This window comes from Silene latifolia, chromosome 7 (assembly GCF_048544455.1).
Source record: "Silene latifolia isolate original U9 population chromosome 7, ASM4854445v1, whole genome shotgun sequence".
Lineage (NCBI taxonomy): Eukaryota > Viridiplantae > Streptophyta > Magnoliopsida > Caryophyllales > Caryophyllaceae > Silene > Silene latifolia.
The window spans coordinates 93,151,574-93,175,118 of NC_133532.1; positions in this window are offsets into that span (position 1 = coordinate 93,151,574).

The following is a 23,545-nucleotide window of genomic DNA, read 5'->3' on the forward strand; positions in this document are numbered from 1 at the left end:
GAGTTTTTTCATTTGTTTTGCCATTTGGAGGTACAATAGTAGCATAAGTTTAACTACAGGTTCTATTTACTACTATTTAAAATTAGACCTATACTCTTCTTTTATTTGGATTATTTAACAACAATAATCTCAACTATGAGTCGTTTTTCTACGATAATTCAATCATTACTTTACTCGCAATAAACCTTTCTATTAACTAGAGCCGACAAAAAATGACACGACCCGAAAACCCGAAACAAAATTAACAGGTTTTGATTGAAGCTCAATAACTCATTTATGTAAGTGGGTCGACACGAACAGGATACGGGATTTAATTGGGTTGGGTTTAGGTTGAATTCTCTAAACACAAACCCGGCACGAATGACCTAATTACTAAATTAATCCTAATTTGTCTTGATTCTCCATCACATAATTGTACTTACACTTTCAAAATATTGACATTACTAGTTTTGGAACCCGTGCACTGCACGGGTGGTAACAAAAACAACTATTAAAAAAGTAAATACTTACATATTTTTTGGATTTAGTAAATTACTAAATTTTAGAAAATTTTACTTTGTTTACCCATACACTTTGATAAGTTTATTTGTTTAATTTTTTGCAAAGTAATCTATTTTTTTTTCTCGACTTTTAAACTTATGATAGGTGAAATCTAAAAAGTGGATAAAAACCTATTGTAAATTTCATAACCTATTTATTTACGCAATATACATTTAATTTTACTCGAAGTTTTACGTTTTTTTTTCATATTATCCCTCCTATTTGTTCTTCTCTCCATTCTCTACTTTATCTCTCATTTCCTCTCCCACCCACCATCACTTGGACGTATAGAATGAGATGCGTTCGCCATCACTGACCGACTACCTCAAGACCCACCAGCAGACCCTCCACCGTAGTGGTGACAACACCCAACACCTCGCCCTCTCAGCTTCTATATCGGCAACCCCCTACCCTGTAATCCATATTCCTACGTCCTCTAACTACCCTACCCCATCTTGCCTTCACCATCCCCTACATCCTCCCACTGTACCTTCAATACAACCACCATCCCTCGTCGCCTACCTTTGATATGGTGAAGTGCTTAAGTACCTAAGTATATACAGATAATTGTGGCTAAGAATGCGTTTCAGAACCCAACAACGTCGGTGAGATATTATTGTCCTCGAATCTTATTAATAGTAGTAGTGAAACAAAATGCTAATTAAAGGGAATTGCTTCATCTAAAACTTCATTGAGAAATTAGTAGTTGATCGCGTGAAGTGATCATTATTATCCTAGTGATGGAGTACTTATATTGAGAGGGAAAAACCCCAGGAGAATTTATATATTATAGAATGATGGAGTAGTTTGAAATAGTGTGAAACTTTATTATTCCAGTTATTTCATGTAAAAGTCGCAATTGTTATCGCTTGTTTTTTCAATATAACCATGACACATTTTTCAGCCTTATTTTTTGAATTCTGACTTCTGACTTCTGAGCTATACCGTATAACGTTGTTATTATATTTGGTAAGTTCCCCCGTAACGTGTGTTTTTGTACAAATTAAATGATGATTATTTTCATTATTAATGTTTTTTATAATAATATGCATAGCAACATAAATCATAAGTGTAGTGGAAGGATGATACCGTCGTTTTAGTATCAAAAATAATATTTATAAAACCAAATTACTAAAAGGTAGTAATAAGGGTCGATCCGCAGGGAGGCAAGATATCTGTTTTAACGGTTCGTTTATTCGGTCACAAGTGGGGGTTTTATATAATTGGTTTTCTAAACTACGAGTTCGAGAGGGTAAGAGAAAAGCAAGGGAAGAGGGATAGCTAAGACAGTCGGTTCACCATGATTAATCAGTTTAGCAATCTAGGTCTAAGGTCAAGCAAATAGATTTAAGGGGTAACGAACGTCACCTTTCGGTCCTTAATTCGCCCTAAAACACAAATAGCTTAGCTCTCGCCCTCACTACCGCGTCTTAATGTATCGCTACGAGTCTCACCCTTTCCAACCTTTCAGTCCAGGTCAAGGTTTACTAAGATCTATAGACTAACTGCGTCGACTCAATTAGACTATAACACTTAATTGCAGCGAAAACAACAAAAATCATATGAGCATTATCATAATAAAATCGATTGCTAATCTAATATAATCACGGATCCCCTAATGTCCTAGCAAGGAATTAGCAATGCATAATTAATGAATAAAGCATAAGAGAAGGGTAAGAAAGTACCGATTATAGATTAAGGAATAAGAACGAAGTTTAGATCCGAAACAATAGAGAAAAGAGGCGGAAACGGAAGTGATCCGTCTCCTGTCTATCGTAACCAGAAATGGGACGTGGGAAAGTATCCCTCATATCCTATTCTCTTCCCCTATTTATAATAAGGAGAAGATATTTTATTTCCTAATATCTAAAACTAATAATGTCTAAGTACATAGTGTCTCGCTTGAGTTTATCTTCACGCGTCATTGGCAGCTAAGGGCTCTCGATCGAGCACTTTTATGTGGCAGACCTCTCGATCGAGGAGTAAAGGCTCTCGATCGAGCACTTCAATATAGCAGGCTATCGATCGAGAAACCAAAGTTCTCGATCGACCAAATGGGCATGGTATTCCTATCGATCGAACAGATGGTGCTCTCGATCGAGTACTTCTCAGCGCGTAATTCCTGCTTCGCGCACCGAACTTCAAATGGCTGCCATTTCTTCGTTACTTGTCGGAATAAAACGATTCTCGTGGCGTTAGAAAGCTAAGAGAATAAGCTTTCACCTACAATTAGAATCACCTTATTATCTGTTGTAGAACTCGAGATATGGCTCTTCAAAGTAGGCACTAGTAATTTGAAGCTCTTCCTTTGTTCGCCTAGCTTCCTTACTTCCATGCGCACCTCAAAATAGTAGTTTCGAGGCTCCAACTTGACTCATCTCCTAAATGCATGCTTAGGGACATGTTTTAGGCTTGATTATGATCTTCTCCTAACATACCTACAAATAACACAAGGCAAACCAAAGTAGACTATTCGGGGCATATTCGTAGCAAATAACTGCTAAAATGGCATAGAAATGCGTGCCAAAGTGTACTGAAAGGTCTATAAAATATGCACGCATCAAACTTCCCCAAACCAAACCTTTGCTTGTCCTCAAGCAAACTAATGCAACTAGCTAGGACTAAATGGATAGGAGTAGAACATAGACAAGCTGAAGACCGTCGGCTTAAACCATTTAATGCATAAGAATCAACTACTAATAGCTCAATATCAAGGCAAACGGATTTATGCATATTTCAAAAAGATGTTGAACTTTTGACCTTGCAAGACTTTTAAAAATGGACTCTCACGGGTCGCTCGATCACACAATTAAGCACAAGGTGAAATATAATATAAGATAGAAAGAATAAAGAACACTCACCTAACTGCGACCTATAAGAACATGCATGCAATCTAGCATGAATAAAGTCTCTACAACCGTACATATGCATTCCAACCAAACTGATGACCAAGACACATGCCGAGGACTTACATATGGGTAAGTGAGGTAATAGGTAAGAAGGGGCTAAAATGAATTTGGATATGTGGGGTTAATGGCCAGGCTAGCAACAACGGATCCAAATTATACAACTTCCCTACTTCAAACTCCATACAAATCAATATGAAACAGTGCAAATTGGATGCACACAACTCACTAATCACCATAAAATTATCAACTCCCCATAAGATATAGATTAAACATGGGAGTATAAATCACAACATACAGTCTTTCATTTTCCGCATATGATTTTTTTTTCTTTTTTTTTTCTCTTTCATATTTCTTTTCGGATTTTTCTTTTCTTTTTCATTTTTCTTCAATTCTTTTTCAATATTCCTCCTTCATTTCCTTCACCCATCCATCTCATGAAAAGATATAATAACCAACTGCAAATCAACACATTCCCAACATTGCTACCATTACTAGCTCGGCTAGGGTAGGAAAAATGTGGATTGTAGCTAAATAGGGACAAAATAGGCAATTTGGCTATGTGGAGCTTATGGGTAAAATGAAATAAAGGGGTTGCCTCTCCAAACATGTGTCACCAACCACAGAGACCGAATGCATACAGTACTAAGTAGACTAAACTCATGCTTATGCAATTTGATGTTACATGCCTTATAAGGAGTAACTACTCACTTCCTACATGAACTGGTCATGGATGACACCAGTTATAAAGCTCTAAACCTCAGAAAGATATTGTAGTTTGCCAAAATTTCAAGTCAAGTCTACTTGTTCAACGAATTTTGAAACGAAATTCGAGAAATTGCAAAGACTTTTGCTAAAAGATGTGAAACAATGCAAGGCTTAAGCAAAAAGACAGTTATCAGCAATAAAAAAATCCAATCAGACTCAACCTAAAATGCATAAATAAACACGAGTTTTTGATTTTTTCGAAGTTTTTGATTTTTTTGAAGTTTTCAAATTTTATGGATTTTTATCATAAAAAACAATGCATGCAGAAATGTAATAGATATGAATGCAAAACAAATGCAAATGCAGACTCAAGGATGCATATACCCTCCCCAAACCAAAACAAACAATGTCCTCATTGTCTTCACAGCTAACCAACAGCAGCAAAATGGGGGATGGGGTACGCAAACCTAATACATGTTCCTAAGGCAAATCTATATACAAAACAAGCTAATTACAAGAGATGGAAAATGAACCAGAAAGCTCACATTATAATAGCTTCCCCAAACCAGCATGTCAACTAGGGGAGCGAGTAGCCGCACGCACTATTCAAGAAGCGTAAGCGTGCGCGAGACAGAGACACGCAATGAGAAGAGGCGGCTACGGCAACAGCAGGGTCCGTAGTTCTATTTGGTATTTCTGGGCAAAGAGAAACAAATAGAGAATTAAGGGGGAGAGGGTGCACGAAATTAGGAAGTAACAAGAGCAGGAAATAGGTCGAAAGAATTAAGAAAAGTCGAAAAACTCCCCTTTATTGGCGACATCTCCTCGATCGAGTAATAGCTCTCCTCGATCGAGTTGTTTTCCTCCAGAAACCTCTCGATCGAGTAACAAAGTTACTCGATCGAGCCTTGGCTAAGCTCTGCTTCCTCGATCGACCAGACTGGCCCTTTGATCGAGGCCTCATCTTTCTAGTTTCCCCTCGATCGAGTAGTAAACTACTCGATCAAACCTTTCTTCAGCTACCTGCAAAACGAAACAAAGATACGTCCAAATACCAAATAATTGTTTTACGCAAAACATTGTCTAAAAATGTCTAAAAAGCAGTAAAGGTTTGAAGTATAAAACTTTATTACAAATTGCACGGGGTTGCAAACCCGGCTTAAAGACTAAGGGAGCAAGGGGCCCCTCTTTGGGGCTTTTGACTGAAAGCAGTTATTTCAGCCATTAAAAGCTTCAATATGGTCCTCCATAGCACAAAGAAATGCAAGACAACGGCTCCTCATAGCATCCATCACGACTCTATCAGCTCTTTGTCGTGCTTTCTTCCTAGGCGGGATAGAATCTTTCGATCCCTTTCCCGGATCCCAGCTCGTTAGACCTGCATAAGAAGAAATATAGCGATTTTCCTCCAAATTGCTCCCGAGTTGGGGCGGAGGTGTCAATTCAAAAGCAGTATATGAATTAACGGAAGGACTAAAATTAGTCATACTAAAGTCAACAAAAGGAATGATACTACCTTCTATTGAAGCGGTATGACCTTCGTTTACCTTCTTATCGCTTACTGGAACAGAATCGGATGATAAATCATTGTTGTCCCCAGCTACTGTAGTCGATCGAGAAAGCTCCTCTCTCGATCGAACCACTTCTTCACCAAAGCTACTCGATCGATCAGGTAATTCACTCGATCGAGTAGTTTCCAAGCATAGTTCTCTCGACCGAGCATTTGTAGCAACTCGATTGAGGAACTCCTCCCCACAAGCAGTCGATCGAGAGGTTTGAGGTGCTCGATCGACCATTTTTTCATCAAAATCAGTTGATCGAGCACTGTTGTCCACTCGATCGACCCATTTCTCCGATGGAACTTCCCTGTCGTACATTGCAATAATGAAATCATCCTCGAAGTCCGAGTTGTACGCATCAAAATCCGTCTCAATTGCTACTTGAGCGACCTGGTGCGTAAGACTTTCAATTGAGGCATTCCTCGATTGTTCCATTTGTTGCGATTGAAGAGTGAGTGACGCTAATAGCGATTTCAACTCATCAAACTCTTCATTGTTGACAGCGGGAGGGGTGTATTGTTGCGGTGGTGAAGAGGTATAGGAGGGCTTTTGAAAGCCACGTTGATAGTACGGATGTGGTGTATAACTGCAAGGTGGGAGCGAAGCAAAATGACTTTGTTTATACTGTCGATAAGTATAAACTTCGTCAAGATCCGCAAGGCAACAGACTGCATCGTGTCCCACGACACCACATCTCTCACAAAATTCCACCTGCTGCCCCGGAGAACGAAACATGGGTGGACTCTCCCGAAGCATCGTCAATAGAACCTGTAGGACCTATCAAAACAACACTAGCAAGGAGATAAGAACCGCCCTCGGGAATAAAATTCCCGAGACGGAAGGGAAATAAACGAAACAAGAAAAAAGATAGAACAATTGCCTCCCCAAGAAACGGCGCCAAAATTTGATACCGTCGTTTTAGTATCAAAAATAATATTTATAAAACCAAATTACTAAAAGGTAGTAATAAGGGTCGATCCGCAGGGAGGCAAGATATCTGTTTTAACGGTTCGTTTATTCGGTCACAAGTGGGGGTTTTATATAATTGGTTTTCTAAACTACGAGTTCGAGAGGGTAAGAGAAAAGCAAGGGAAGAGGGATAGCTAAGACAAATCGGTTCACCATGATTAATCGCTTTAGCAATCTAGGTCTAAGGTCAAGCAAATAGATTTAAGGGGTAACGAACGTCACCTTTCGGTCCTTAATTCGCCCTAAAACACAAATAGCTTAGCTCTCGCCCTCACTACCGCGTCCTAATGTATCGCTACGAGTCTCACCCTTTCCAACCTTTCGGTCCAGGTCAAGGTTTACTAAGATCTATAGACTAACTGCGTCGACTCAATTAGACTATAACACTTAATTGCAGCGAAAACAACAAAAATCATATGAGCATTATCATAATAAAATCGATTGTTAATCTAATATAATCACGGATCCCCTAATGTCCTAGCAAGGAATTAGCAATGCATAATTAATGAATAAAGCATAAGAGAAGGGGAAGAAAGTACCGATTAGAGATTAAGGAATAAGAACGAAGTTTAGATCCGAAACAATAGAGAAAAGAGGCGGAGACGGAAGTGATCCGTCTCCTGTCTATCGTAACCAGAAATGGGACGTGGGAAAGTATCCCTCATATCCTATTCTCTTCCCCTATTTATAATAAGGAGAAGATATTTTATTTCCTAATATCTAAAACTAATAATGTCTAAGTACATAGTGTCTCGCTTGAGCTTATCTTCACGCGTCATTGGCAGCTAAGGGCTCTCGATCGAGCACTTTTATGTGGCAGACCTCTCGATCGAGGAGTAAAGGCTCTCGATCGAGCACTTCAATATAGCAGGCTATCGATCGAGAAACCAAAGTTCTCGATCGACCAAATGGACATGGTATTCCTATCGATCGAACAGATGGTGCTCTCGATCGAGTACTTCTCAGCGCGTAATTCCTGCTTCGCGCACCGAACTTCAAATGGCTGCCATTTCTTCGTTACTTGTCGGAATAAAGCGATTCTCATGGAGTTAGAAAGCTAAGAGAATAAGCTTTCACCTCCAATTAGAATCACTTTATTATCTGTTGTAGAACTCGAGATATGGCTCTTAAAAGTAGGCACTAGTAATTTGAAGCTCTTTCTTTGTTCGCCTAGCTTCCTTACTTCCATGCGCACCTCAAAATAGTAGTTTCGAGGCTCCAACTTGACCCATCTCCTAAATGCATGCTTAGGGACATGTTTTAGGCTTGATTATGATCTTCTCCGGCTTATACCTACAAATAACACAAGGCAAACCAAAGTAGACTATTCGGGGCATATTCGTAGCAAATAACTGCTAAAATGGCATAGAAATGCGTGCCAAAGTGTACTGAAAGGTCTATAAAATATGCACGCATCAAAGGACGAAGTACAAAAATAGCGTAGGTCTCAAACATTTTTCTCTAATATATCCGCGAAAATGGAATCCATGTGTTGATATTATCAAGCTACTCACCTTGTTAATTTTGCGTTGTGAAACTGAGTAGTAGATGATACGTAAACTTTAAATATTGATTCCCGTATTTAGGAAAATCTCCATTTTTGAGAAAATGTATCCATAACCTTCCTTAATATTCCGTCCAAAGTATTTTTATCAAGCTTTTACGTGTATTGCTGGAATTATGCTCGTATGTGCCTTGTAAACAGGCGTTGTCCATACTATATACTTCGTAAATCGGACACCTTAATTTGCTTACCACCTTTCTTTGAACATTGACATATTCGACGGATTGTGCATCGATAGTGATAGAGGATGCTTTGTGACATTTTGGGTTGAAGGTAATAATTGAATACGTTTGGAGGTTAATGGACTGTTTTGACGTGAGAATGAGTTTTCTGAAGAAAAAGAGGAAAAAAAAGTGCAACAACTTTTATTGTGTTATGATAAACTTTGTCAAATATACATGTGGTTGATTAGGCCAAGATTTAAGGATTAACCCAACACAAAGTATTTCAATTCAAATATTATATTGAGTATGAGATCTTAAGGTTATCTTATGATTATATCATAATTATACCCCAAATAATTTTGACAAGATTTATCGCGAGAACATAGGATTTAGACTATAAACAAATATATACACTCAAATCTCATCCTAAATTAACGAATGTAACCTTAAATATCCTATATTGCAACTAAATGTATTGTGTCCAAACTACAAATGTTCACGGCTAATTATATTTTGAAAAAGTAGTCTATAAGTTAAGATTTGGATACAAAATCGCAGGATCATATGGGATATTATGTTTTGGCACTTGACAAAATTGTGATTGAAAATCAATTTTAAGTTTCCAAAATGTATTTGTATGCAATTGTATTTTTGAATTTTTTTTTTACTAATGTTCGAATATCAATATTACTCAAAATTGTTAATAGATCCCGTATTTTAAGGGGGATGTTTAGGAAATCGTTTTATTTTTAATATAATTGGATATTTACTTAATATTTTAATGCACATTTTAAATTATTGAGATTGTGATTGACGCAAATTTAGGGAAACAAAAATATTTCCTAAGATGTATTATGGTTATTCTAAAGCCAGCCTAAAAATATCTGACGTGATTGCTTCTACTTTTATTTTATTTTTTTAATTTACGTCTTTGAAATACAGCAAACTACACGTGGCGTATAAATAGAAGTTGACACGTGGCAATCAAAGGGGCTTGCGGTTTCTGCTTTAATATAATATATGATATGATATAGATCATACAACTCTGAATGCCCCGTTTACCATCGGTTAGTGAAAGTTCCAAATTTTATGAATTGAAGACGTGAGATAACCAACCAACTTAATATTTGCATAATTTGCAATTCATACATTTTTCAAAGAGTAATCGAACATCCACATATATTAAAAATTCCCTAATTAACCATACTACTACTCATTTATGCGTTTTCATGACCTTTATAATGTTAACCATGACAAAAATAACTCTTTAACTTTGTATCTATTGTTAAAGTAAGTGTACTCATTTTATAGTAAATCGTGTTTTCACCTGTTTTGTTGCCCGTGAGACTGTTTTGTATTATAAATTATTAAATAATCTCATAAGAAATTTATCGTGAGACCGTTTCTAAAGACATTTACCCGATACTTCCCTAATCCAATTTCTTAGTTGTTAGCTTATTCAATTTACACATAGAAAAAAAGGATAGAGAGACTATAATAACATGATAATCGAAGATAGGACATCAAAACATTGTTGAGCTCATAGTAAAAAAAAAAATAAAAAAAAAAATAATCAAGCATATTAGTATTGAAATCTCATGTATTGGGCTATTTAGGAAATGGGCCTATTTTCAAGGAATCCTAGAAACTATGTTTATTGTAGAAGTGAGTTGTTGGAGGGAAAAAAAACATGTGATGGTTGTTGTTTTATTATATTATATAGATAATTTCCAAATATTGACATGACATGAAAACACAGCATGAACCCGACATGAAATTAATGTGTTATGGTTGAGGCTCGATGACCCATTTATGTCAGTGGGTCGACACAAACACGAACCCGACACTACCCGATCTGTTTGTCAGGTCTACTATTGATCCATCTCCCATAACAAACTTTGGTTACCTAATACCTACTAAACAAGTCATATCCTCTTACTTCCCTCACAAACCCACCCATTCATCCCTTCTCCCTAACCATTCATTATATCACTAACACTACCACCATCCGCCCATAACAACCCCCACGGTTACACCCTCCCCTAGACCACCTACACTTACCCCCACGATCACCATAACTACCCCACTGCACGTCCTCCCCAACACCTTAACCCATAAACCACCACTACGCCCTAATACAACCTATTAACTGTCACCCCGAAAACCATTAGATCATGTTGCCACCACCCTCCTTGTTTCTCCTCTTTTATCTTTATCAACAACTACACCAAACATGAAATATCTTAGCGATTCAATTCGACGAATGACGGGAAATAAAATTGACATAAGGAGGTGGAGTTGAAGTTGCTTGGATGAGGTTCGCATCATAAGGAAAGTCGGGGTCGCCTTGATGGTCATCTACAAAGATGGTAGTTGTCGTGGGGCTCCGATGAGTAGCGTTAATGGTGTTACGGTGTGTGTGCGTGGTCGTTGTGGGACTGGGGGAGGCATGGGGGTTGTGTGGTGATAAGTGCATATTTTATACATTTTAACCCCTTATATTAGTTTGATTTTACATATCATTTAGCACTTATCAAAGTGTTTTTAAGCTAATATTGTGTTTCTAGTGCAATTGTGTGTTCAAGTGTGTTTTGTAGGAAAATGAGCTAAATGAGCTAAAGTACTATAAAATGTGCCAACACTAGAAGCAAGGCTAAGTATGAGAGCAAGATTGGACTAAGTGTTGGAAGTGCATGGATTTTGCAAGAAGAAAGTGTTGGATCAAAATGAAAATGCAAGCAAAGTCAATATGCAAGTCAAGCCCAAATTCAAGTCCAAATTATGGTGGAAAATATTGGATGCTAAGAAGCTTTGGATGCTAATATCACATTTAACCATGTGATTAAAGAGACATTAAGAATTTGCATGGGATTCCTTTTGGCAATTACTCAAGAATTGAAGGAAAATTAAGAGTGTGCTTAGGATGCCATTTTGGGATTCCTCTTCAAAGTTTACTCTCTTATTTCCTATATAAGGGGTGCTAATCACACACCTTTACACACACATTATTACACACTTTTACATATAATTCTCTCTAAATTTAGTAGTTAGTTTAGATTAACTCTTAGTTTAGTTTAGTTTAGATTTACTTCATGTTATTTACATTTCCTATTTATATTACAAGTTATAAAACAATTTACATTTACAAGTTAATTATATTACAAGTATTGTTCTTCCATTTCTAGTCAATTTCCAATTTCAAGGTAATTTCTTATTCATGTTTTCATTTATCATTAGTTTTATTTATATTTCCACCATGTTAGAGTAGTTTCTTTTGTCTAGGGAATGAAGGGAGTCATGCATAAAAAGTATTTGTAAAATGTTAAATTAGGTTGATATAATATTGTCTAAATTGTTTCTATCACATGTTTGCACCTTAATGTTTAATCTTTGTTTAAAGGCCTTATTCATTGATTAAGTTTGTTCATTCGTTCTAAAAGTCGAGAGGCACGGAATTGAATTAGACTAAGCATGTGTAGTAGGACGACCTAGTCATGGACGAGAGTTTTTCTAGGACCCGTTCTATGGTTGACACTAATGCCGTAAGGTGGGTGTCTCTAAGCCTAAACAATTAACATTTATCAACTCCTATGTTTAATTTAAGCATTTACATAATTTGCATGTGTGACCCGACTTCCCTAGACTCCTTTTATCATATAGTTTATTATTTTCTAATCAACAAACCAATCAATCAAACGTAACCGACCTCGATAGAATTCAACCCATAACAACTAATTAACAACTCCCGTCTCTCTGTGGTTCGACCCCTACGTACTACATTCATTTGTTTTGCTAGGGTATAAATATTATTTTTTGCATAGGTGTGCGATAGACTATCATGTGGTGGGAGAGCATGGTTATGTAGTACGGTGGTTTACGGGCAAATACGGTGGGGAAATCAGTAAATAGGGGTATCGGCCGGGTGGACTGGTCTTCTGCTCTATCTTTTAAGATTTTTTTTAGGGTTATTTGATAAGAATAATACAAACTATTAGCCAACTTCTCACAATAATCCAAGCTTCAATTTAACTGAAAATAATCCATGATATCGTCCTCATTTGCTCCTACTTCACTTAAAACATTTCTGACCTATAAAAGCAGGTAAAATATCTGGTAGTCTTTTTTTCTTTTTGTTTAAAACCATCTTCTTCCTTCTTCATTAATAATCCCATTACCAAAAACCAGTACACCACCATCTGGATCCCATTTTTTTGTATGCAAGTTTGCATCTTATTAATATAATTATAAACCCTCCAAAACTCATCCTCTCTCATCCACCCATATACTGCCACAACCTTCTAATTCCCCTTTACTGCCACCACCATCCTTCCCATAACATCTTCAATTCCCCTTCAATGAGAAACCTTCCCATCACCATTCACCACTATGTCATACGCCCAAACCTCCTATCCGATGCAACCACATTACGCGGGCACGGTAATAGTGAACCCATTTGTGAAGAGGCTAAACCCAAGTTGTGAGCTACATCTAGTTTGGTCGATTTGGGCTATAACCGTGGTGGCTAGTGAAGGCTAGAATGGTGCGAATCAAATGGATTTAAATCGATGTCGGTTGCGGCCAGTAGCAATGGTGTTGCAAGGAAGGCTCAGCTTGATCTAATTGAGGTAGGTGATGGTTGTAATACTCCGTATTTAATAATTATATAATAATAATATTTTAATACATATATTTATACACATACCCTCACCTTATATTACCCTCACCTTATAATCCCACCATTATCCACTCAAATCTTATCCCAACATAATCCACCAAAAATCAACAAAAGATAAGAGAGAGAGAGAGAGAGAGAGAGGGAGAGAGAAAAAGGAGATTCCGTCACCTCGCCTCAAGATCGTAAGGTAAACCGTCTTATACTAGCCTTTATGTTATTTATTTTATACCTTTAACCCGTCCCGGCCTTGACCCGTCTTTGACCACCTTGAGGCTGTCGTTGACCACCCGTATAGGGCGTTGACCGAGTGGGTTTTAGTTGAGTTTTGAGATCTAGGGAACCACGAGTTAGGGCTTCCGTTTTAGGGGCTTTATGGGTCGGTTTTGGTTTGGTCGTGGGTAGGCTTCGGTTGAGGGTGGTGAGAGGAGTAGAGTGGTGGTTGTGGGTGGTTGTGAGGGCGGTGGGAAAGGCGGTTTCTAGGGACAAAGGAGGGATGTCGGGGTGTTGTTGTTGGATGTTGTTGTTGTCGACGTTGTTGCTGCTGTCTGCCGTAGTTGGTGTTGGGTATGGGGGTGGTCGTCTATGGCGACCATCGTGTCTATGTGGGGCGACGGTGGTGAGGTTGGTGGTGGCCGGAGTGGTGTTAGTTTGCGTGTGGCTGTAGTATTGGTAGTTGTTGCGGGTTGTGGTTGTCGTTGGTTGTTGTCATTGTTGTTGCGGTTGTAGTGGCTGCCGGCCGTGGCCCACCATAGCTGGTGGTGGTGGCCACGGTGGCGGCAGTGGGTGGTGGTGGTGGTTGAGTTTGAAACGGTTGGGTTGTGTATAAGACGGGTTTATTTAGTTTACGTATTCGTATAATGAAATAGTATATTTATACGTATTGGCATAAATATATTAGTATATTATACGTATTGGTATACATATTGGATTAGTATATTTATACATATTTGTATGATTAGATGAGTATATTTATACGTATTTGTATTATTATCATATTTTAAAAAATGTGTTTTGTGAGACGGTTTTACGAGACGGGCCTATCTTGTGTGACGGTTTGCTTAAGCGGATTTGCTGTGAGGTAGGTTTATCCTACTTAGTTTCATTGTCGTATTTATTTACAAAATGAGTCTTTTATCATTCATTTGAATTGAGTGAGTCGGTAATTGGTATGTTATATGGTATATCGTATTTGTTGTCTTGTCTTGTATGTCGGAGGACATGGTGGTTTGACTGGTTACTTGTTTTGAAGACGTAAGACGGTTGGGAGACCGTCTTGTGCTTAAGTCGCCTCTTGGAGCTCCCCACTCCAAGAGGGATGTGCACATTAATGGCTTGAGTTACGGAGGGACTCGTGTGGTTGAGACACGACGTCTGGCAGGGGATCCGTTTGGCTTCCGGACCCGGTATGTCTGGGCGTGTCCCGGTACCTGTTTGTGGTTATCGGTATGTCTGGGTGTGTCCCGATACCAGTGTGGTGATCGGTATGTCTGGGCGTGTCCCGGTACCAGTGTGGTTGTTGGTATGTCTGGGCGTGTCCCGGTACCGTGGTGGTGGTTGTTGATGGTGGTTCTTTCATATCACAGTCATGTTGCATGTTCACACTCGAGTCGTGTCATACTTTATTTATTTAATGAAACTGACGTTTGTGTGTATGTGTCTTTGTCACCTATCTCTTTTGGGTTTGCCTGTGTCGATCCATATGATATCCTTTGGTCATATGGGGAGCAGGTTATGTTCAGGTTGTTTGGATAGTACGCGGGAGACGGGACGAGCTTGATGATATCACGAGACGACTCTAGTTGGCTAGAAAAGTATAGATGTCACGAGTTGTATTTTATTCATTCATTTGTTTACGTTTATGTAATTTACTAAACATTACATTAATAAAATATTCTTTGATTAGAGTTTTGAAACCCTACCTCGGGAAACCGAGATGGTAACGCTCCAATTATCTTGGCCGGATAATCGGGGTGTTACAATGGTAGATTGGCAAGGAGCAGCGGCCTGAACCATGGTGGACGAGTGTGGTAGAGGGAAGGCTAATGAATGGGTGGTGCTCGATTGTTGGAGTTCGATGGCTGTAGCTGAGTGTGAATGTTGGGGTTGCGGACTGTCAGAGGTTAATTCAATTCTGATACGTAGACGGTTGTGATGATGGGTTCAATTGGTGAGTGAAAGGTGGAGCTTAGTGATAGTGTTAATGTTAGGGAGTAGTGGTTGTCGCTTGGTGTTGAGAAATAGTGGGGTGGTGGACTGGTGGTCGCCGGTGGCGAGGGCTTGGTGTTGAGATATGGTTGCGGAGTGTGTGGGTTGGTAAATGGTGAATATGTAACACCCCCACATACCAAAGTGCCTTACCAAGGACCACCTTAGCTTATAAGGGTGCTACCATCTCGGTTACCCGAGGTAGTATGCATCATAGAAACCATAATGAAACAACTTTATTAAAACAACTGTAAAGAAACGGTTACAAGTCCAAAACTCCAAACAGTACAACTAAAAACCAGTCATAAAGCTAACTCAGCAACAACTAATCGAGACAACGGTGATGACTCCGCCCGTCCATGCCCCGTGAGCTATCATAACATCCATCACCTGCTAGTCTGTGAGATTTATCTGTATGCATCCCTTTAATTTTAAGGACTATAACGAATTATAACATGATGAATTACTAGTCATAAAATAAAATGCATAAACAAGATCGTAAAGGATTAAGAAATAACCTTCGGTCCTAGCAAATTCGGCCTAAGAACAATATCGCAATGATATTCGCCTATTAGTTGCACCCAAGACGATATGAGAAATGCCCTTAACTTGTTGCTAGAATCGATCCCCAAATTTCAGTAAATTAAATTAGGGTTTATCGTTTTTGTGTTTTTGATGAGAGGCAAGCAAAATGAAAAAAATGAATTAGGTTAGAATCATCTCCCTTTTCTCCCCTATAAACCGTGTATATGGAAGATTAGGGTAGATTTCTTCTTCTTCTAATTTTCGGCCCATTACCGAATTTAGGAGAATTAATTTCTCTTATTTTCGGTTATTCCAAAAATGTACAAATGTGTTAAATATAAATTGTCATCTAGTGAGGATCGAACCCATAAACTCTTGGTTTGAGTACCCTTACTATTACCACTATGACACATTCATCTTGTTGATATTAAATATAACCGATTACATTTAATTACGAAATAACAGATTAATTCGTCCAAGCTAACATTACATACATTTAATTAAATATAACTTATTATATTCAATTTACGAATTAACAGTTAATTCGTCTCAACTAATATTATTTAATCTTCATTAAATAATTGTCTCATCAACACATTGACTAACTGTTTAGTCATATAAGGCATCAATGTGATTAAATTTCTATAACCTCATCTCTCAAACACATCTTATAGGTGTGACCTTTAGGGACCAGTTGATCACCGCCATCTGTATGATAATAACGTCAAACTTTCTAGCAAGCCAACCGTTATTAGGTAATCGTTAATTAACTGATTAAAATACTAAGTATACCCTTGTGAACCTGTAAGAGATTTACAAATGTTATCACACTAATTTGTGGAGGACACAAGCTCCAACAAACTCCCACTTATCCTCACAGGTGTATGTGCGATAACCGATTCTCATATCCTAAAATTTCTCCCACTCAATGTAAAACAATTTGCAAAATCCGTATTCACAAAGGTCGTATTTTACAAGCGATCTGCATTAAGAGTGGTTTCCCCGACTAGAGAGTAACTTAACTGATAAACGAATCAACATTCGAGCATGGCCATGCATTTCAGTTACAACTCCTCGAGTGGCCCTGAGAAATAACTATACCTGATAAGGGTTGGATATTTTCCTCAACTCGAATCCTGCAGATGTAAGCACAAAGATGAAATGACCCGAAAAAATCTACTTAGCCACCAGTTACGGCAGACCGTGAGAAAGAAACCAAAGTCACCCAAAAACTGCCTTAATCTCAAGAGACAGTCGATAGTCAAAAGAATCGACTCTAGGAACACAATGGATGTCCTATCCACGACCTGGCACCGAATGTTTTTAAACATTTAGGACTCCATTACGTTGTCACAAAAATTTGTCCTACGAGGTATCGTTATAATGTCGCATTTGTGATCGATCAGTCAACAATTTGACTTATGGCTCGTTGAACCCACCATCAATCGACTGCACAATATAATAGCCAGAGTTATCAGCTCTTTAAGGCGATTACGGACCAAACAAAATATAATGTAATTCAGTTCACTTTGTGGCGTTCAAAGTTGTCAGTACAATCCACATGAAAAACAAAATATTATAATAAAACGATGAAGTTATAAATAGTATATGAAAAAGATAATGTATCAAATTCATAATCAACTACTACAACTCAGGAACACGTTTAATTCCCATGGAAATAACGTTCCCTTCATGCTTATCAAAGTTCAACGGTTTAGTGAGAGGGTCCGCGATGTTATCATCCGTCGCAATCTTGTCAATCACTATCTCTTCTTGCTCCACGTAATCACGGATCAGGTGAGCTTTCCGATGTACATGTCTAGATTTGTTGCTAGACTTAGGCTCCTTAGCCTGGAAGATGGCACCTTTATTGTCACAATAGATGGTGATCGAGTCATTTGAACTAGGAACTATCGTAAGTCCTTGTAAGAATTGACGCATCCATATCGCTTCCTTAGCTGCTTCCGAAGCGGCATAGTACTCGGATTCAGTAGTAGAATCTGCTACAACACTCTGTTTGGAACTCTTCCAGCTGACCGCAACACCATTAAGAGTGAAGACGAACCCGGACTGAGATTTTGAATCATCTCGATCCGTTTGGAAGCTAGCATCTGCGTAACCGATTGCGCATAGCTTAGTATCGCCTCCATAAGTCAATACCCTATCCTTAGTCCTCCGTAGGTACTTGAGGATATTTTTAACACTATCCAGTGTGTTTCACCTGGATTCTTTTGGTACCGACTCGTCATACTCAATGCATATGCCACGTCTGGATGTGTGCATATCATGGCATACATGATTGATCCTATTGCAGATGCATAAGGAACACGACTCACGCGCTCAATCCCTTCAGGCGTCGTGGGTGACTGAGACTTGCTCAACTGCATCCCAGACGTCATTGGAAGGTTCCCCTTCTTGGAGTTGGTCATGCTGAACTTCTCAAGAATCTTATCCAAATAAGACTCCTGACTAAGTGATAACGTCCATCGTGATCTATCTCGGTAGATACGGATTCCCAAAATGCGTTGTACCTCACCCAGATCTTTCATCTGGAAATGGTTCTTCAACTATTCTTTAACCGAAGATAGGAGAGGAATGTCATTCCCAATCAAGAGTATGTCATCGACATACAATATCAAGAATACAATCTTGCTCCCACTCGACTTGATATATAAGCATGGTTCTTCGACCGATCGAGTGAAACCATACTCTTTTATCACCTGGTCGAAACGATGATTCCAACTCCGAGAAGCTTGCTTAAGTCCATAAATGGAACGCTTAAGCTTGCATACTTTCTTAGGATGTTCAGGATCTATGAAACCTTCGGGTTGCACCATGTACAACTCTTCCTCCAAATAACCGTTTAAGAAGGCGGTTTTCACATCCATTTACCAAATTTCATAATCATGAAAAGCGGCAATCGCTAAGATTATCCGAATGGAACGTAGCATGACTACAGGTGCAAAAATCTCATCATAATGCAATCCGTGCACTTGAGTGAAACCTTTTGCCACTAGTCGTGCCTTATAGGTATCTGGTTGCGCGTCTACAGAACGCTTTATTTTGTAAAGTCATTTGCACTGTAGAGGTTTTACCTTATTAGGTAAATGAACAAGATCCCATACGTCATTCTCATACATAGAGTCCATCTCGGATTGCATGGCTTCGAGCCATAGCTTTGAGTCGGAACATGCCATAGCACCTTTATAGGTAGCGGGTTCATTACTCTCTAGGAGTAAAACGTCATTCTCCTCGACCATACCAATGTATCTGTCCGGAGGATGAGAGACTCTACCCGACCTCCTAGGTTCCTCAGGAATATTAACCGTGTCATCAGTTGGAGGAACCACTTCCTCCATCCGTTCCTCGGTTATTGGTTTTGGAATCTCTGACAGCTCGAAGGTTCTATTACTCGTCTTGTTCTCGAGAAATTCTTTCTCTAAGAACGTCGCACTAGCCGCAACAAAAACTCGATGTTCGGTAGGCGAATAGAAGTAATGACCAAATGTTCCTTTTGGATAACCTATAAAGTATGTCTTGACCGATCGCGGGCCGAGCTTATCCTCGTGTCTCCACTTGACATAAGCCTTGCAGCGCCAAACCCGAATAAAGGACAAGTTAGGGACCGTTCCCTTCCACATTTCATATGGAGTCTTGTCGACAGCTTTAGTCGGACTTCGGTTAAGTATAAGAGCAGCTGACAAAAGAGCAAAACCCCATAATGAATCAGGCACTACCGTGTGACTCATCATGGATCGAACCATATCAAGTAAGGTTCGATTTCTCCGTTCGGACACACCATTTAATTGAGGTGTTCCAGGTGGAGTTAACTGTAGAACGATTCCACAGTCTTTAAGGTGTTGATCAAACTCATTTGAAAGATATTCGCCACCCCAATCTGAACGGAGTGCTTTAACCTTTCTACCCAGTTGGTTTTCAACCCTGTTCTGGTATTCCTTGAATTTCTCAAAGGACTCACTTTTATGCTTCATTAAGTAGACATATCCATATCTACTCAAATCGTCCGTGAAAGTGATAAAATATCTATAGCCATCTCTAGCGGTAATTGACATAGGTCCACAAACATCAGTATGTATGAGTCCTAATAGGTCACTAGCGCGCATTCCAACACCTTTGAAGGAAATTCAATTCATTTTGCCAATGAGACGTGATTCACACGTGCCATATGTAGAAAATTCGAATGCGGGAACAGTCCCATTATCGACGAGTTTCTTTACGCGTTTCTCATTTATGTGTCCCATTCGACAATGCCATAGATAGGTTTGATCTTTGTCACCAACCTTTAATTTCTTATTATTCACGTGTAATACTTCCGTGGTTTGATCTAAGATGTAAATTCCATTCATGGAAACCGCTTTGCCATAAATCATTTCATTGAAAGAGAAAATACAGCTATTATCCTTTATTAAAAATGAAAATCCGTCTTTATCAAGTACGGAAACTGAAATAATATTCTTAGACAAACTGGGTACATAGTAACAGTTATTTAAAAATAACTCAAAACCACTAGGGAGTTGGATTACATATGTTCCCTTCGAGACAGCAGCAACTCTGGCTCCATTCCCGACTCGCAGGTCCAAATCACCCTTTCCGAGAGGTGTGATGTTTCTTAGGCCCTGCAAATGATTACACAGATGAGAACCACAACCAGTAACAAGTACCCAAGTTCCGAAACTTGCATGGTTAATCTCAATCATATGAATATAAGATGACATACCAACAGGAACGACGCGGCCTGCTTTGATGTCCTCACGGTAGACGGGACAGTTCCTCCTCCAATGTCCAGTCTTGTGACAATGGTGGCACTCAATGTCACCGCCCTTGCTCTTTGCCTTGCCCTGTGAGCCACTAGTCTCACCGGGCCCACTCTTACCGTTTCCTGGCTTCTTGAATTTTGGCTTACCTACAGTTAGGTCGCCTGGAGCTTTGCCCTTACCTTTACCCTTGTTGGAAATCGTGAGAACATCCTGCTTCATGCTCCCACTCAATTTCATATCCTTCTCGGTCTGTACGAGAAGGGAGTGTAGCTCATGAGGACTCTTTTTCAAGTCATTCATGTAGTAGTTCGCCCTGAAAAGGGCAAAACCATCGTGAAGAGAATGAAGCATTCGGTCAATGACAATGCTCTCACTGATTTTGCAATCAAGTGCCTCCAACTTCTCGACATTCTCAATCATGTTAAGAATGTGTGGGCTAACCGGTTGGCCCTTTTGGAGTTTCGCATCAAATAAGCGACAGGTATGCTCATAAGTAACGATCCTCGGTACTTTTGAGAACTCGTTAGTGAGCGTGGTGAAAATCTTGTTCGCACCTTGGGCAATGAAGCGTCTCTGCAAATTAGTTTCCATTGTAAAGATGAGTACGTTCTTTATCGCACCCGCTTCCATAACGAAATCACTATAAGCAAGTGACTCGTTAACTCCCGTATTGGGGCCTGGTTTCTGGTATTGGCTCGATTAAGTACTTGAGCTTACCGTCGACAATGGCGGACATTCCGTAGTCTTTGCCTCCTCGTCCGCAAAGTTGGACCCATCATTCTTCAGTCGCGTGTACTGATTCATGTTGTCCATAAAAACTTTCAGCCAAGACTCGCGTCCAAGTGTGGCACTAGGCATTGAGATTTCGTTATTTCCAGCCATTTGTTGTAACAGTAATATAAACGTGTTCTACACTGCGAAAAGAAGAATAAATAATAAGCATGTGCATCGATTTTAATTGAAGTCTAATGAACTAGTGTCATAACATGAAGACTCAAAACATTTATATAATTGACCTTCCTCAAGAATTATATAAATGTTCCCAAGACTCAATTATCTGTAAATTGATAAGCCAACCTTTTGGCTAATTCTACTGTTAGAATTCTTGGTCGATAAATTTCTGTAAATTCTATCTTTAGTCCGTCATAATCACGAGAAACTCTTCGGACTATAATGTTGAGATAAACTAAGTCAACACAAACTACTTACCCAACGTAGAAGGGGTCATATTATGCCTACGACGAAGAAGGGATTCATAGTTGTTTGCCCTTATAAAGACTAATCTCCATTTCCGTTTTAGAGCAAGATCCCATCAACTTTATTTTAATTCATTTTAAGTGAACTAATATCTAGCATGTGTGAATGAATAAACTAAGGCGATGGCTTAAAAACATGTGACATCTGTATGTCTATGAAAACTAACATACAACCTATATGTGTCAATTTTCATGCATTTTAGTAGTAGGTGGTTTGGTTTTAGGCGGAAAATGATGCATAAACTATCATGTGAATGAAAAGCAATAGGAATGAAAAATGTAAAAACAATAATAAAGTCCTAGTGTGGCCTATCCTATCAAAATGAACATTAAATACAAGTTTGGAATCCATCCTTGGATCCGAGAAGCTTGTCTCGATGTTCCATCTTGATCCATGTAGCGGGATTGAGCTCCAATCTACATCTTTAGTCTTCTTCGAAAATTACAATAATTAAATTTACATAATAAACCTATTTATTACATTCTAATTTCAAAACCCAAAAACTAAAGAAAAATAAAGGAGATTCGAGATCTCATAATTACATAAAAATTATGTTTCCTTCATTACGAAAACATAATTTGACTAAGGCCACACTAAGTATTACAAATTACAAATTACAACCGATTGCAAAAAAAATACGTAAATAAATTCATTCAACGATTCATTCAACAAAAATAAAATGCATCAACTAAAAATAAATTAAACATACATGACACAATTCCTTAATTATGTTGATTAATCTATCCAAACCACCTATTTAAATTAACAAATTAAGTGACAATTCCTCAATTAATCACATTAATTTCAAACTTAATTCATATTAAACTTGTAATATGAATTTAATCCGTCAAAATTTTAAACTTCTTTAAAATAATTAGGTATCTTTTAATTATGAACCGCTTCACAATAATTAAGTTGCCAAAACAAAACAAAAACTCTCCCTTTTTTTTAAAGTCTCGGCAAAACTCTATAGAGAAACTCCAATTTTTTTTTTTTTTTATATCAGCACAGCCGAAAACAAATTTTTTTTTTTTTTTTCGGTAATTGTACAAACACGAATCAGCCCAAAAACTTTTCTCTTTAATCACGGTTTTTCTGTAAAAACCGTAACAAACAAATTTTTTTTTTTTTTTTATAAACTGCCCTGTGAACAGTAACAGTAACAGCAAAAAAATCCCCACGACTAAAAATAAAACAAAACCCTAATGCCTCCTTTATGTCTCTTTTGCGGCAAAAATGCCCTAAAACATAAATTCGGTGAAGAAAATCGTTTATAGTTGCTATTAGAACATGATTAGCATATGAATTAATAAAACATGATTAATCTTATATGCAAAAAAACTATATAGCAAAAACAATTTTTATATCATGAACATGACGATTCCATTTAAATTTTAACTTAATCTTCATTAAATCAAAAACTACCAATTTATCATATGTTTATACTAACTGATTAAACAACAATATGAAAAATCGGAATGGAAATAATCATCAACAATAAAGGAGAAAAAAACGAGAAAAACAGACGGTAAAAAAAAAAATTACCTCACGGCAGAATTTTTTTTTTCAGCCGAAACCAAATTTTTTTTCTCTTTTCGAAATTTCTTTCAACTTATGCTAAAACATTTTATGAAAATCATCAAAATAAAATTCGTGGCCTTGGCTCTGATACCACTTGTGGGATTTATCTGTATG